This window comes from Vulpes vulpes, chromosome 3 (genome assembly GCF_048418805.1).
Source record: "Vulpes vulpes isolate BD-2025 chromosome 3, VulVul3, whole genome shotgun sequence".
NCBI classification, from domain to species: domain Eukaryota; kingdom Metazoa; phylum Chordata; class Mammalia; order Carnivora; family Canidae; genus Vulpes; species Vulpes vulpes.
This window is the reverse complement of record NC_132782.1, coordinates 126311641-126326838: the sequence shown is the minus strand read 5'-3', so window position 1 is coordinate 126326838 and position 15198 is coordinate 126311641. Positions and strand designations below refer to the sequence as shown.

The following is a 15198-nucleotide window of genomic DNA, read 5'->3' as shown; positions in this document are numbered from 1 at the left end:
AGAAAGGAAACATATAAACTGATCTCTGTACAGGAAACAAATTACTTTATTTTAAGATTTTATTTATTTATTCATGAGAGAGAGAGGTAGAGACATAGAGGGAGAAGCAACCCCCTGATGTGGGACTTGATCCTAGGACCCCAGGATCATGACTTGAGCCGAAAACAGATATTCAACCACTGAGCCACCCAGGTGCTCCGCAGATTACTTCTTTTAAGCAAGTTCCAGGTTGTAGCTCAAAGAGAGGGAATTCAAAGTTGTCAGTGAATTGAGATGGCAGAAATTTAATTTAGAGAAGTCAAGGTAGCTAAAATTTAGATTGAGTATAGTGAGTAGAAATCTGCAGAGATTGTGATATTAAGAGAGTTGCATATGTGTTGTCTCGAGTCTTTGCCTAGTACTAATTGGCACATATATGAGAAAAAACTATCTGAGGCTGGCAAGGTTCTGTCAGAGGAAGAGGGAGAATAATTTCTTGAGCTCATTTTGGATTGAGTATGGTTTTTGTTCTCACTGACCAAAGTGGAAAAACTTATAAACCCAAGTACATAGAGACTTGATTAAATATTGAAGGATATTGTCTTAATGATGGGGCCAGTGTAATCCTAAATAACTAGTTTCTCAGATCTTGAAATAATCCAACTAAGTCTAAGTAACTAATGGACACCAGGAAGAACTATGATATCATTTAAGAAATACAACAAAATCTAGAAACTGAAAAGGTAAAATTGATAATATTTGTGACCCAATAAAAAATGACCAGGAATGGAAAGAAGCCAGAAGATAAAACCCATCAAGAGAAGAAACAACCAATAGAAACAGGTTTAGAAATTGCAGAGACAATGAAACTACTAGAAGAGGAAATTAATACAGATATTATAAATATTCTTCATTGTTCAGGAGGTAGAAGAGAATAGAAGCATGGTATCAGCAGAATTAGAAGATTTTTAAAAGGCTCGAACATCTAAAATAAAAGTACCCTGGATGGAATCACAGTATATTAGAAGAAGTAAAGGTTAGTAAACATGAAGGCATACTAATAGAAACTAAGATGAAGTACAGGAAGAGTAAAGAATGAAAAAAGAGATGAACATAGCATCAGTGACCCCTGGAATAATATCAAGTGATCTCATATGTCTAGAGTCCAAAAGAAGAGGTTAAGAATGAGAGAGGAAAAGACATGTGAAAAAAATTTTCTAAATTTGAGGAAAATAATAAACTTACATGAATTAGTTTCCTATTATTTGTGTAACATTACCACAGAAATAGTGGCTTAAGATAATAGCAGTATTTTATCTTGAAGTTCTGGAGGTCAGAAGTCTGAAATATGTCTTACTCAGGTAAAATCAAGGTGCAGACAGGACTGTTTTCCTTTCTAAAGAATTTAGAGGAGAATTCATTTCTTGTGGTATTGTGTGTGTGTGTGTGTGTGTGTGTGTGTATTAGAATATTATTCAGCTATTTAAAATATTTCAACAACATGAATGGATGTTTTTGGTATTTTGCTAAGAGAAATATGCCTGAAAAAGATAAATACTGTATAATCTCAGTTATATGTGGAGTCTTAAAAACAAAACAACAACAAGCTTACTGACTCAGAGTTCAGATTGGTGGTTGCCAGAGGTGGGAGACAGGGGTCAGTAAAATGGGTAAGGAAGTCAGAAAGTACAAACTTCCTGTTATGAAATAAATAAATCGTAGGGAAGTAGTGTACAGCATAGCCAGTATAGTAGGCCCACTGTATTGCATATTCGGAAGTTGCTAAGAGTAAATCTTAAAAGTTCTCATTACAAGAAAAAAAAATCATGTAACTATGTATGGTTATGGATGTTAACTCGACTTATTGTGGTTATAATTTCACAATACCAATATGAAATCAATATGTTGTATAGCTGAACTAATATAATGTATGTCACTTATATCTCAAAAACAAATGCAAAAATAAGTAATGTATGCTTCAGCAAATCCACTATTGTGTATACCCTAAAAAAGTGAGAGCAGGGATTCAAACACATGTTCATAGCAGAATCATTCACAGAAGCCAAAATATGGAAACAAACAAAACATTTATCCATGGATGAATGGATATGCAAATATGGTATATACGTACAATGGAATAGTATTCAGCCTTAAAAAAAGAAATTTGTAAAAAAGGAAATTCTGACATGCTACAGCATGGATGAACCTTGAAGACATTATGCAAGAGAATTACACCAGACATAAAAAGGACAAATATTTCATGATTAGTTATATATGAGATAATTGGAATAGCAAAATTTATAGAGACAGAGGATAAAATGGTGGGTGCCATGCCAGGTGCTAAGTAGAGGGGAAGTGGGAAATTATTGTTTAATGAGTACAGAATTTCAGTTTGGGAAGATAAAAAAGTTCTGGAGGTTGTTGGTGATGATGGTATCACAACCATGTAAATATACTTAATGTCACTGAATTCTACACTTAAAAATGGCCAAAATGGTAAATTTTGTTATGCATATTCTGCCACAATGAAGAATATGATGAGTTACAAAACATTAAAATATATAATTTATAACCATAAATAAAAACTAGGTAGTAGTTTTTATTTGTTATTATTCACCATTGTTTGAGTGCAATTGAATTTGAGAGTATAATTTGTCAAAAAGTAAACCAGGTATACATATATTATCAATACAGGATAGAGTTCCTTATAAGGAACTATGAATAGAATAGACAATAATACTTCTTGTTATATTTGCATTTTGCATGCATTTGTTTCTTGATACATATAACCAAACTCAAAAACATAACCTGAAGATCAATTCAGTAAAAGAATGTCAAATTGCATACCTAAGATGATAGTGCCTTGCCTAAAAATAATTATTTTTGTCAATATTTATATCAGATAGTAGAGCTTCAGTTATAGGGAACAGAACCCACCATTCCTTTGTCAGTATATTGTGTAATTTAATATTGCAAAGGCCAGAAACTATTTTCCTTATGTCTGCACTGAGCACTTGTGTTTTGAATTAGCATCCTTAGTACTAAACATTAATTTTACCAAGTGGAATATCATTTGGGGTGCTTTTGTCAATAGTTCACTATACCCTGCATTTCATTAGGCAAGTTATTTGTTATCAGTTGCATTTGTAACACTCCCCAGTCAGCCTCATCAATGTGTTTCATTAGGAAGTTGTTTAATCCTCCTTTCAAATCATTAATAAAGTTATTAAATAAAATCAAGCTGAAAAAAGAACTTTTTGGCAGCCTATGAAACACCAAACCTGAGCTGAAAACAGAACTATTTATCATTTCCCTAATCACAGAATCCAGTATTCAATCCATTTGACAATACTTTATGTAGGATAATTGGAATTAATTTTGTTAGTTGCATTTCATGATGTTTTAAGCTCCCATCACATTTAGTATAACTTTTGGGTCTTTTCTTTTCTTTTCTTTTCTTTTTTTTTTTTTTTTGGAGTAATGCTCCAGAAAGTAGCAGTGTAGTAGGAGAGGAAAAAGATCCATTTTAGATTTTAGAAAGGCTATTATATTTAAATGTTAGCTAAACATGTTATGGATAGGAGAAACTTTGAAACTTTGAGACATCTTACACAGACACTTGACTTCCTCAGGTCAAATATCACGATGAACAATTTCATGTGGAAATAAAGACATTTTAGAGGTAGGAGCAGAGAGAGGGTTAACAGCTGAGGAAGAGTATCATTATTTTAAGTAGGTACTTGAGGCTTGAGCAGGGCTTGAACTGAGATCAAGAGTCAACACTTAACAAACTGAGCCATCCAGGTGCCCCTTAAGTAGGTACTTTTCGATGGGAAGTTATTGATTCCAGATCATTGCTGACCAATAGAACTTTTCGTGATGATGGAAATTGTCTACAATCTCACTGACCAGTAGTGTAGGCACTACTACTTGTGGCTTCCAAGCACTAATATGGGCTAGTCCAACTGAAAAAGTAATTTTTAAATTTTATTTAACTTTAATTAAATTTAAGTAACCACATATGGTTATTGGCTACCATAGCACACTTCTAGAGTTCTAAGGCAGCTATATTGGAAACCGAAGAGGAAGAAGCAAGAACTTGATTTTCAGGGATAGCTCTAGTTTATTTTATTTTTTAAAAATATTTATTTGTTTATGATAGAAAGAGAGAGAGAGAGAGAGAGGCAGAGACAGAAGCAGGCTCCATGCCGGGAGCCCAACATGGGACTTGGTCCTGGGTCTCCAGGATTGCGCCCCGGGCCAAAGGCAGGCGCTAAACCGCTGAGCCACCCAGGGATCCCCGGATAGCTCTAGTTTAGATCTTAGAATAAGGGCAGCTGGGTAAAGAGTTCTTTAGTTGTCTTCTTGAATGGTCACCGAATGAAGTAAAAGCAAACACTCACCTTGTCCACAGTGTCTTTGTATCAAACCCATCAGAGACTGGAACATGGCACATCAGAGAAATAAGATTTCTCCTCAAGGAGTATTTTAAAATATATTCAACTCAGGAGTTCATCATGATTTTTATCTTGCACCTACTAATATTTTAATATATTTGAAAAAAATTGCCCACTGTGCCATTCTTCTAGATTGCATTCATTCAAGTATTTATTGAAAAATTGTTATATAGTAGACATTGAAATGATTGTGATTATTACTTTTAAGAAGTGTTCTTTTTTTTTTATCATTGATGAGTATCTTCTACTTACTTTCTAATAAGTTAAATTAGATTTTTGTTTCCTTTTTCTGGCCCAGTTCTTTCTTGATCAGCATGTTCCCAATGCTGATACCATCTACAAGTTTCTTAAAATAGCAAGTTCTTTAAGTTTTGTATTTATTAATGGATTGCAGTAGGTGTAGTATGCATGAATTATGAAAGACTTTTCATCCAACCTAATGTTTTATGGAAAAACCTATGAAAACTGATGCAATTGTTGCATTGGAGAATCAGTCTTTTTCCATAAGAGATAATCTCAGACTCAAGGTTCTTAGTATACTTATTTTGAGGTAGAAAAATAGAACTTACAAGGTATTGATTAAGTGTTAACAGTAAGTTGGGTTTATTTCTGATTGTTTCTTCTATGTGGAGTTCATGACTTCATGCTTCTGTAAACATGTCCATATAGATCTTTGTATGTTCAGAAGTTGTCTTTTTTTTTTTTTTTTTGGATAAATATTTAGGGGTAGAATTGCTGAGTCATTTGGTCAGTATATGTTTAAATTTATAAGAAACTACCAAACTGTTTTCCAAAATGGCTATATTATTTTTCATTCCCATGAGCAATGTATGAGAGTTCCAGTTGTTCTGCACCCATGGCAGTACTTGAGGGTATCAACTTTTTATTTTAGTTAATAAATATATTCTGATACCTCACTATGGATTTTATTTCATTTTTTAAAAATTTTTTTATTTATGATAGTCACAAAGAGAGAGAAGCAGAGACATAGGCAGAGGGAGAAGCAGGCTCCATGCACCAGGAGCCTGACGTGGGATTTGATCCCAGGTCTCCAGGATCGTGCCCTGGGCCAAAGGCAGGTGCCAAACCGCTGCACCACCCAGGGATCCCGATTTTATTTCATTTTTTAAAGATTTTATTTATTCATTCATGACAGACAGAGAGAGGCAGAGATATAGGTAGAGGGAGAAGCAGGCTCCCTGCTTGGAGCCTGATGTGGGACTCAATCCCAGAACCCCCCCGGACCACGCCCTGAGCTGAAGGCAGATACTCAACCTCTGAGCCACCCAGGCATCCCCCTCACTAAGGATTTTAATTTGCATTTCCATGTGACTAATGATGCTGAGCATCTTTCATGTTGTTATGTGCCATTGGAATCTCTTTAATTAACTATCCAAATGTTTTACCAATTTTTTAAAAATAGGGTTGTTTTCTTCTTATTAGTTTATGAGAATTCTTGATGTACCATATATACAAATTATTTTTTAAATATGTGTTTTGCAAATATTTCCTTTGAGTCTATAGTTTCCCTTTTTAATAGTGTCTTTTGAAGACAGAAATCTTTTTTTTTTTTGAAGACAGAAATCTTAAAGATGTAGAATGTATCAAATTTCTATGGATTGTGATTTTTCTGTTATCTAAAATATCTTTGTTTAATCCAAGATCACAGAGATTTTCTTCCGTGTCTCCTTTGAAAAGTTTTGGGTTTTATATCAAGGTCTATGATCCATTTTAACTTAATTTGTAAATTAACTTCAAAGAACCTATGATGATCTAGGTTCTTTTTTGTTGTTGTTCAAATGTATATCCAGTTTCAGCACCATCTTTGAAAAAAAATATTCTTTATTGTTTGAATTACCTTGGTAACTTGTTCAAAAATCAGTGACATATATGTATAGGCTTTTTTTTTTCTTTTTCAGATTACTTCTGTTATTCTATATTTTTCATTTTTTCATCTGTTTTAGAATAGGTTTGTTGATTTCTTTCCTTTCCAACCTACAAGAAAGTTTTTTGGGACTTTGATTTGAATTGCATTGAATCTCCAGACAAAAATCATGGGAAAATGAATTCTGAAGAATACTGAGTTTTCAGGTTTAATAATGTGGTATGCCTCTCCGTTTATTTAGGCTTTTGATTTCTCTAGTCAATATTTTGTAGTTTTGAATGTTTAAATCTTACATCTTTGTCAGATTTATTCTCAGACTATCCCAGTAAGTACCTGGGTATTTAATATTTTTGATGCTAGTATGTTTATTGTATTTATTTATATACAAACACTGTACCTAAAGTGTATTATTTTATATAATGCCATATTTATATTTATTATATAATATAAGCTATATAAATAAATATATTTATAAATATATATGTATATGTAAATATACATTATACATATTTTTCTTCCTCTTATATATTGATTTTTATCTAGTGATGTTTAGGAATGATTTGTCTTTAAACGTTACTCACTTATCATTATTTAGTGTCCCGTTTTATCTCTAGTAATTCAGAACTTGTTCTGAAGTTTATTTTTTCTGATATTAATATAACCAGCCCAGTTTTTTTTAAATTAATCTTTTCCGTATTTTTTAATACTTTTACTTTTAACTTATCTTTGCCTTTATACTTAAAGTGAGTTTCTTAAACACAACATCTACTTAGGTTTTTCTTTACTATCTAATTTTTAAAATCTCTGCTTTTTAATTAGGTAGTTCAACAGTTGGTTGTCTAAGCAGTTTACATTTTCATAATTATTTTATGCCATTGAATAAACTTACTATCTTGCTGGTTGTTTTCTGTTTCCCATCTTCTTTTAAGTTGCGTATCTTTAAAAAAAATCACTTATCACTACTATAAGCTATTACTTAAGTGATAAGTAGTGCTTATCACTACTAATAGCTAATAAGTTATACCGCTTTTTTTTCTTTTCTAGGGTTTGTCCCAAGGGCTTATACATTTTTATCTTAGTGCCGATTGCTTTCAAGTAATAATATATTATTTCATAAATAGCATCAAATCTGTACATCAGTATACTTTCAGTGTTTTTCCTGTCCTGTATAATATTGTTGTCACATATGTTAATATTATATGGGGTTTAAACCCTTTAATACATTGTTATAATTTTTGCATTAAACAAACATTTTTGAAATTGATTAAAAATAAAAACGCCTTTTATATTTATCTTTATTTATATAATTACAGGTATGTTCATTTCTTTGTGTAGATCCATTTCCAATGTGGTATAATACTTATTCTGCCTAAACTTTCCTTAACAAATTTGCAGTGCAAAAATGAATTATCTCCAGTTTTAAATGAATTATCTTCAGTTTTATTTGACTGGGAAAAAGTGACCATTCAACATGTGAGTCTGGTTATCATGACTGCTTTATCTCTTGACAATGATTTTGCTTTTCTGTGCCTCACAATTTTTATTGAATTCCAGACATCACATGTATAACAGAAGATGCAGAGGGAAATACTATTTATCTTAGGCAAATAGCTATAGGTACACTTTTTTTTTTTTTTTTTTTTGGTCAGGCCTTTAGTTTGGGGGATAGTGGGTTGAATCAATCTAGTCAGGAGTTGGATTAGGTTTGAGTTGTTTGTGCTATCATTACATTCTGTTCACCATAGTCTCCAAATCATTTAGCAGCATACTGCTGCTTACTGCCTTGTACACAGAGAGCATACTGTAATTAATGGTGGTGGTATTTCTCAATATTTGTGCTCTACCTGCAGGTTTCAGATATTTATCAGATATAAATATATATACTCCTGCTTTTCTTCTACCATTAGATTGCTGTAGCTTGTTACTAAATGCCCTAATCCACCCTCCAAGCTTAGATAGGCATTTTAGACTCGGACATTGGGGGTAGCATTCTCTGAGCATTCTTCACCCTTAACCTACCCCTTGGTAGCCAAATTCTGCCTTTTGTCTGTGATTGGTCTTGGATAGAAGTTCACACTCTCCCTTAGAATTAGAAGACTTTTGCTAGTATCATTATAGAAGGTTAGGACCAAGATTGTTTTTTTGAATTTACTCCAGAATGAGAACATTTTTATTCTGGCTTCTGGTTGTTCCAGAATGAGATGTTAGCCCAAACTTGGTTTTTAACAATTTGTTTAAGTTTAGATGATTTATTTGTATCCATTTATATGGTGATTGCCTCCTATTCTCTGCCCTGGGTAAGGCAGTTCTTTTACCTTTTCTGCCTTTGATGAGTCTGGTCTTTCTTTGGAATTGAGGTTTCCTGTATGTAGATAAATGGGACTTCTTATAGTGGGATTCTAAGTTAATGCATTCACTATAAAACCTCAACTGTCTGATGGACACAGTTATGATATTATAGTTTTCTGGTTTTTTATTGTTGTTAGTGTGAGAATGATGTTGTTTGCAGATTTTCGTATCCTAAATAGAGGTTAAATTCTGTATGATTTAAATAGCTGAATTTTTAGTTGAAACTGTTGAAGACACATGAGAATTAAAAGGGATCTGATCGCAAAAGTAATGACAATAATAGTAACGATAATAATAATAATAATAATAATAATAATTCCTGTAAACATATCTTTTAAAAATGCTTTATTCTTCATTGATAAGTAGACATTTACTTAGCATATTACTTTACTTAGCAAGTCTCTTCCTGTTTCCACTTTATACAGGGAATCTTAATCTTTATGATAAATATAATCCAGGCTCTGTTAGTTTAAAACTTCTTTTTAAGGAAATGATGACTCAGTGAAATCAAATTCTTTGACCTCACTTCCCTTAGAGCAATATCTATGTATATGTACATGGCTTGATGAAGGAAGGTATGTCTGGCTCACTGCCACCCTCTGGTGTTTTCTGTAATTGATTGCGAAATATTTTTCTTCAACTGGTCCATATCATCTTTTGCAGGCATGTGCTCTTGTTCACAGTCCTGCCATAGCCTTGAACTGACAGGTATAAGTACTCTGACTCTTTTCCCCTCCCTAGGCCCTTGCATATCTGCCAACCCCCACCTTTGCATTATCATATTTGCCTGCTTAAGATTTTACCTGTAAGAGACTGAGGTGAGGCTCAGACCATTAGCCAACACCTCTTATTCAACATTGCTAGTATGTTGTCCTGGCATCATAGGAGCAGTGGGGCTTTGCTAAAATATTTGCTGTGCTCCCCTGGCTATTCTGTAGGATGAAAAGCACATGTTTTTTCTGCTCCAGATCATAAAACTAAACTGAGATTCCTATTTCCCTCTCTCTATCTCATCTTAACCAAGTATAAGAAGGCCAGAGTTTGAGATCCTCAAAGCATATCTATGTTTTGTATAATTGTTCTCTATCAGTTGTCTCATTTGCCCACACATCCTGTTGATTATATACTTTCTTTTGAAAAGAAAACTAGCTTTTAGCCCTTTCCATTCTGTCTGGTGGCAGCCATCAGCTCAAAGGATGTGCTGCTGGCAGTACCACCAGCTCTCAGTTCTCCCCAGTGCCCCTGACCCATGCTGGCTTGATAAAGCCTACAGACTGCGGTACAAGACCAAGCAAAGTTATGTCGTATATTGGATTCCTATGCAACGTGGTGGCGGCAAATGCCCAGTTCCTAAGGGTGCTACTCATGCAGTCCTGTCCATCATGGTGTTAACCAGTCAAACTTTACCCAAAGCCTTCAGTCTGTTGCAGAGGAGTAAGGTAGGTGCCACTGTGGGACTCTGAGAATCTTAAATTCTTACTGGGTTGGCAAAGATTCCAATGTACAAATTCTTTGAAGTTATCCTCATTGATCCATTCCATAAGGCTATCAGAAGAAATCCTGACACCCAGTGGATCACCAAACCAGTCCACAAAGACAGGAAGCTGTGACAGCTGACATCTGCAGGCCATAGGAGCTGTGGTCTTGGAAAGGGTCACAAGTTCCACCACACTATTGGTGGTTCTAACTGTGCAACAATACTCTCTAGCTCCACCATTTCTGCTGGTATAAGTAATGTTTGTAAAATTCTTACTTAATAAATAATTTAGGACAGTCATGTCTGCTTAAAAGTGTTCTTTGCCTGTTAAAATGAGTCATCTGCAGATTATTCCATGAATGCATTGTCAAATTATGAAAGTTAAAGTGTAATAATGTTTGAAGACTATAAGTGATGATGTATCTTGTTTCTAATGAGATGTTTTTGTCTTTGCTTTATCTTATTAGGGAGTTCATATGTCAGTGTTTAAAATGCTATTTAGTGTAATAGGTGAAACATAAATTCGATGAAACTGGAATGCAGAGCTAGCCATGTCGGTTTGTTGGTGCATGTAATGAAACCTACGGCTTCATTGAGGCAATATGCTCTGCTGGTTTACTCTCAAATGGCTGTTTTTAGGAATTTGGTAAGAACAACCTTTTTAAATTGGATTTTGTTTGGAAATGTGAAGAATATCCTATTCTTTTATCATGATCATATGCAGAATATTGTTAACTAGGGCCCTCATTTTTAGGTTGAATCCAATATTCTACTTACGTAACCATTGGTTCTGAAAGAATAGTTTCAAAGAATGCCACCCTTTTTAGGAGAATTGATTAAACCTCTTGCAAGAAGGTTCTCTTACAAAGGAAAATAGATCTTGTTTAATCTAAGCAAAATTGCCTTGGTCTCCGCAGTACCACTGAAATTCACATAAAAGGTGGAGGCTTCTGGTTTTATCCCATGACTACATGGGATCTGTAGAATACTGAATTTCATACAATGCAGTCAATAATGGTATTTACACTGGTCTGTATTAAAACTGATGGAAATTGAACATTAGGTAAATGGGAAGAGTTTATGTTAAGATTTGAAAGCTAGTAACCAATGATAGGCTTGGAAAACTGGTTGCCATAGAATAACCTTTTAAGTATGAAGATAAAAAATTAAAGTTGGCTTTGATCAGAATTAAAAAAAAAGAAAGAAGCTTTACATTTTCATGTATTCTTATTTTACTGCATGCGTGTGTGTGTGTGTGTGTGTGTGTGTGTGAAAGAGAAATTTTTGGAATTCAAAATTAGGAGAGGAGGGATAATAATGGATACATAGCAGTACAGGGAGACTTTAGGTAATATCCCAAATATTTAGTATCAGTCCTGCTAATAATTTCTAAATATCAAACACTATCCCGTTGTATCTTGTAAAGGTGATTTCATTTTTGCAAAAATTTCAATAAGGAATTTATATTATTTTAGAAAAAGAATTAAGTAGTTTCCCTAGGGAGAAGTATACTAACATTTCCATTGACAGATGACATCACTGGGATTTGGAATATGAGATTAATTTGAATAAAAATCTTTTGCTTGTTAGTGGCAGAGCCAGGACTAGAACCTATAATTTCAGACACTTTCTTTGCTCTATATTGATCAGATAGTTTAGTTCAGGTAGATTCACTTTAATTTGAATAAAGTTGATAGTCACTTTGGAAATAGGCATGTGATTCAAGGTGATTTTCACAAATTAGCTATCTGATCCCCAAAAGAGAGAAATAAGTGCTCTGTACTAAATAATGTGGTAAAAGCAAGTTATACATGTGGGAAATAAATTGCTAGGCATTATTGCTTTGACTGTGTGCTTAAAATGAGTCAGCAAGAATACTCCTATTCAAACAAGTCACTTGGTTTGGGGATATATCAACAGTAAAATAACAAGAAATATTTAGAAAGTAATCCTCCCCAAGTGTGCAACACCTACTTGAACACACCTTCTATTTTTCATGGCCTATACTATAATAGGAATGATAATAGGATGAGGTTGGTTCAGTGAAGAGCAGAAAAAATGGAAGGGTTACTGAAGGTAGATGACATTGAACCATTTTGACTGCAGAAAATGATGCTGGGGGAAAACTTAATCAGCTCTTTAGAAGCTGAGTATCCTTTTAAAATCAGGACAGTCGGTTTTAACGAGTTTCTTTTTTTTTAATATTTGAAGTATACAAAAGAATGCATATAAAACAGATGTAGGTTATGATGCAGATAATAACATGAAAATATGTGAACACTGCTTAAAAATTAGAATGGTACATTTCTAAAAATTAACTTATTTTAGGGAGAAAGAGAGTGAGAGCAGGGGGAGGGACAGAGGGAGAGAGAGAGAATATCAAGCAGATTCCGTACTGAGCCCAGAGCCCTATGTGGGGCTGGATCTCATCACCCTGAGATCATGACCTGAGCTGAAATCAAGAGTCCAACACTTAACTAATGGAGCCACCCAGGCAGCTTTGCTTTCTTTCGAGCTTACAAAAATCATGTCATACTGTATGTAATCTTAGGAGATTTACCAAATGGTCAATGTTTTCTTTGATTTGTCTATGTTATTACATGTAGCTGTAGTTTATGACTATTTGTGATTGTATGATATTGTAAGGTAGGAATATAGCAAAGTTTTTCCCTGCCTTGTGTGGATGAACATTTAACTTGTTTCTAGTTTCATAAGTATGAAATTTTTTGTACATGTATCCAAGTGCACATGTACAAAAATTCCTAGTAGTGGAATTTCTGGATTGTAGGTTATGTGAATGTTGAGCTTTGTGACAGTCCTAAATTGTTTTATGGTGGTTGCATTAACTTAGAATTTCATTATAAGAAGTTTCCTTTACTCACATCCTTTGTTTATGAAGGTTTTTGCTAATCAATTTATTTTTCACTTCTCAGATTCATTAATATCTCTTCATTTAATGCTTTTGCATCTTGATAAAAATTTTGTCTTTCATTTTTAAGTTTTTAACTCATTGTGAATTGATCTTTATGTGTGATGCAAAGTAGCAATTCTGTTTCAGTCATTTCTTATGGTTATCCTATTGTCTAGGTTTGTTTATTTCTTATATATTGTTTGCTTATATGTGTGGATCTGTTTCAGGACTCTACAAATTCTAGCAATAGTGAAATTTTTTACTACAGTATTAGCAATACCAGATAGTTTTAATTGTTTTGGCTGTATAATAAGTTTATATAATGAAAAAGCAAGTCATCTTCACCTTATTCTTCGACTCTCCTCATTAACTTTTTATTTTTTTCTTCAATATAAATTTTAGTATGTTTGTCCAGTTCCTTGAAAAAAAATATACTTGGCTTGTGAATAAAATTGATTTAAAGCTATACTATTTGAGAAAAACTGACATTTTAAAATATTGAATTATCCTATTCATGTAGCTGGTATCTCTATTATGCATTCTGTAGTGATTTTTCACAAATTTCCTATTTTTTTTTCTGGATAGCTTCTATAAAACTTTTGTTATTCATTTACATTTATTCCTATTTATTTGTAAATATTTTCTTTTAAAAAATGTATGCTAGGTGTATATAGATGTATTTTCATCTATTGATCATATATCCACAAAACTTACTAAACTATCAAATTATTTATTGATAAATGCTCCATGTGTTTTTGAAAAAAATAGGTGTTCTGCCATTATTAGCATTGTGTTCTGTAAACACCAGTTAGGCCAAATGAGTTGATAGACTTATTCAAATTTTGTATATTCTTACAAATTTTTGGTCTACTTTTATCTATCAGATGTTGATAGAAGAATATTGAAATCTTTGGCTTCCATTGGATTCATCTACTCCTTGGGTAGTTATATCAGTTTTTGCTTTAGGAATTATGAAACTTTGTTATTAGGTGTATAAATTCTTAGAATTGCTATGCACTCTTGGAGAATTTATCCCTTCTTGGTTATGAAATGATCTTTTTTTTTTATCCCTAGTAAGACATTTTGCTTTGGAACCAATTTTTTTTATAGTAATATAGTCACTCCATCTTTCTTTGGATTATGGTTGTCAGAATACATCTTTCCCATCATTTTACCTTATCTGTTTCTTTACTCCTAACGTAGAATTCTTGTAGGCAGCATAAAAGTAAGTCTTTCTTTTAATCCAATCTGGCAAATTTTAATTTTAATTGGATTGTTTTGACCATTTATATTTAATATTTTTTATAAATATGGTCAGATTTAAGTCTGACGTCTAATTGTTTTCTGTTTGTCACATTTGTCTTCTGTTCTTTCTTATGGATTGAGTACTTTTTAAAATGTTTTTATGATTCCATTTGATCTCTTATACTTATTTGCTAGAAATATATTTTTTAGTTTCTTTAAAGGTATATAGTATACATCTTTAAGTACATAATCAGTCTTTACACAATATCATATAAAACTACATTTTAAATAGGGGCTTTATAATAATTTATGTCTCTGCTCCCAATTTTTATTCTGTTGATGTTATCCATTTTTCTTTTATAGATATTCTGAACCCCACAGTTTATTGTTACTTATTTCCATTTCTTTTTTTTTTCTTATTTCCATTTCTAATGCTCTTCACTTCTTTGTAGAGATTCATATTTCCATCTGATACTTATTTTATTCTGCCTGTAGACTTTAATATTTTATGTTTATTGATGATTAATTATTTTGGCTTTTGTATATCTGAAAGCATTTTTATTTTGATTTAATGTTTAGAAGGTATTTTTGTTAATATTTTAAAAATATTTTATTTATTTATTCATGAGACACAGAAAGAGAGAGGCAGAGACATAGGCAGTGGGAAAAGCAGGCTCCATGCAGGGAGCCCGATGTGGGACTCGATTCTGGAACTCCAGCATCACGCTCTGAGCCAAAGGCAGATGCTCAACTGCTGAGCCACCCAGGTGTCCCTATTTTTGCTAATTTGATATTTTTTTTTCTTTTGTTACTTAGAAGATGTTGATCCATGCCTTCTGGTTCGCATTGTTTCCAACAAGAAATCTGCTGTCTTTCCTGCTGAGATTGCATTTAC

The 15198-nt window shown here is 33.0% G+C and overlaps 1 long non-coding RNA gene and 1 pseudogene across 1 annotated transcript in view; both read left to right on the top strand.

Annotated features, from left to right (window-relative positions):
• LOC140598363 (uncharacterized) overlaps window positions 1–15198 on the top strand; it is a 282471-nt gene that overhangs the window by 24466 nt on the left and 242807 nt on the right. The gene's annotated exons all lie outside the window — the stretch shown is intronic.
• On the top strand, window positions 9867–10427 carry LOC112918344 (large ribosomal subunit protein eL15-like; annotated as a pseudogene).